Source organism: Cibotium barometz, chromosome 29, assembly GCF_041138505.1.
Source record: "Cibotium barometz isolate CiBa-2024 chromosome 29, ASM4113850v1, whole genome shotgun sequence".
In the NCBI taxonomy this organism is placed as follows: domain Eukaryota; kingdom Viridiplantae; phylum Streptophyta; class Polypodiopsida; order Cyatheales; family Cibotiaceae; genus Cibotium; species Cibotium barometz.
Genome location: NC_141074.1, coordinates 51,623,757 through 51,626,411, shown reverse-complemented (window position 1 = coordinate 51,626,411; position 2,655 = coordinate 51,623,757). Strand labels below are relative to the sequence as shown.

General features: G+C 40.2%; 1 long non-coding RNA gene across 1 annotated transcript; it reads left to right on the top strand.

The window, feature by feature from the left end:
- Positions 1–2,018, top strand: LOC147622337 (uncharacterized). Its single transcript, XR_015269739.1, has 3 exons — positions 1–170; positions 362–424; positions 603–2,018. It is a non-coding gene; the product is annotated as an uncharacterized LOC147622337 (long non-coding RNA).
- Positions 2,019–2,655: the final 637 nt, after the last annotated feature.

The following is a 2,655-nucleotide window of genomic DNA, read 5'->3' as shown; positions in this document are numbered from 1 at the left end:
CTGTGGCAATGCTGCCCCTTCACCAAGCTTCACTCATTGCTGCTCGCAGCCAATAATCCCATTGTTAATTAGCGCCCAATTAAGCTTAATTTCAATCATCCCCAGCTGCTTAGCAGTGTACTTAGTCTTGCTCTATAAGGTCACTACGGTTTAGCTGTTTCTTGATTGCGGTAGGTTTTTGCACGCTGTATCTTGATTAAGCTTTTTCATCAAGGGATCTAGATTCAGGTTTCTAAGCTGGCTGTATCTGCATTAAGGTTTTCATTAAGCAGTACTAAATGAACTAATATGATACCAAAGTCGATAATAATAATAATCTAGGTACACTAGTATTGACATGCTATAATAACTTAATTTGCAGATGAACTCTGCATCCAAAGACGAGATCGAGTGCGTCTTCGATCCACCATTGGACTACTCTGAGGTGATTTTTATTCATTTACGTGATTTAGAGGAGAGAATTTGATTAATCGTGTCGCTTTATTCTAAGTGAAGTACGTAGGTTAATTAATTTTTTTTAAAAAAAGCAGTTGAGCGTTCTTAAAAAGCAGTTGAGCGTTCGATGAATACAGTTAATTTTCGTTGAGCTTGATCGCGCGCAGGTTCTAAGGCAGGCAAGAGAATCGTGTACTGCTGGGCAAGCAAGCTCGAGGCCATCTACTGTGTACAAAAATGGCATGGATATGGCAGATCTAATACAAATACAAAGCTCGTCGGGCGATCTGAGCAGGCCGTCTCCGCCTCCGTCTTGGAAAGCCTCTCTTTTCTTCTGGCGCAGATTCAAGAAAAGCCCACACCCAAAGCACCAGATTAAGCGCCCATCATTATCGAAATCGCACGTGATTAAGCCCCTGATTAGTGTATCGTCAGATCAGTCTAACTCGCCGCCATGCAAGAGGGTGAAATCCGGGCCGATCTACGCAAGCGATTACGATAATAATGAGAATAATAATAATTATTTCTCTTCGCCCATGCATGTGTGTGGCTATATTGCAACTAAAACACATTCAGGTCCCCCTAGTGGTTGTGGCACCCCCACCGCCCACACGTGTGAATACACACCCAACCCCTTGAGCAATAGCTTTCCTTACTTCCAACTCCGCCCCTCCCACGCCCCTCCACGTGTCTGCACCTCTCGCCTCCCCCTCTACATTGTTTCCTGACTTCACACACACACACACACACACACACATTGACTTATCACTCTCTCTCTCTCTCACACACACACACACACACACTCTCTCTCTCTCTCTCTCTCTCTCTCACACACACACACACACACACATTGACTTATCACTCACTCACTCTCTCTCTCTCTCTCTCTCTCTCTCTCTCTCTCTCTCTCTCTCACACACACACACACACACACACACACACACACACACACATCACCCTAGCACTAATGTCTTGGATATTAATTAGCTTTACATAATTGCATGATGTGATCAATTCCCCTCTCCTTTTAATCTGATAGACAAGAACAATTTTTTTTCCCATTTTTCACCCCATGCTTGAATTTCTAATTTGTTAATGCCTTCCTTTTTAATTACCCTCCCACCGTACTTAACTATTTCCAAGACACTTTCAATCGAGGTTAATGACATCATACAAAGCTTAATCGTTGCACTTCGTCTTCAAAAATGGAAAACTCATTGAGTTCTCTATGGAGTGTGATTATGGAGGATGATGTACATTGATAAGAATAGTAATCCTTATGAGAACGATCATGTAAGAAGGCAACTTCTTTCAACCATAAAACATTGATCTTAAATGCACTTTCCTTTACGACAACATTTATTTTTGTATTGTAGTTTTCTTTGCACTTTCCTAAGCTTTCATCTTTTTTTTTTGTGGTATATGCACTGCTAGCTTAAAATATCCTTTTATGGATTTGTATTTTACACATAGCTCGTCCACACACTCTAGTATCCTCACAATGGGACTTCAACCCCTTTACCAACTCCACTATTGTAACTGATAAAAGACCCAATTTAGGCCTATCTAAGAGAATATTGCCATTTGTCTAGTCTCTTGAAAAACATTGCAAGACCCTATTTGTCTATTACATTTTAGCTTTCATTTTTTTTGGATGTCGTTGAGATTTAAGATGAAAATCCCATGCTCGGGGGGGGGGGGGGGGGGGGTGTTCACTCATAAATATGTAAGCATAGCACATGAGTTCAACATAAGGGATTTTTAAAATAAAATTTTAACACATTTTTTTACATACATAAGGGTACCATTCAAAGAGGGTATTCATAGATTGAATAGAAAAAGGGTGTGTTTTATTCATGAAAATTTCACAGATAAGGGGTTGAATGTTTTACATATATATGGGTTTGGGGTCAGTTTCAAAGTATGGGAAAAAAAGTATACCTTAAATGCACGTGATACAAAGGGTTTACATATAGTGAACCCCCTGAGATCCCATGTTGGATGTTTTTGTCCATAAAATATCCTTTTATAGATCTGTATTTTACACGTAGCTCATCCGCACACTCCAACAACAACCAAGGATTGAACCCATATCCTCACACTAGGACTTCAACCTCTTTACCAACTCCACTATTGCAATTGATAAAAGACCCAATTTAGGCCTATTGAGGGCCTATCTAAGAGAATATTGTCATTTGGCTAGTCTCTCGAAAAACATTT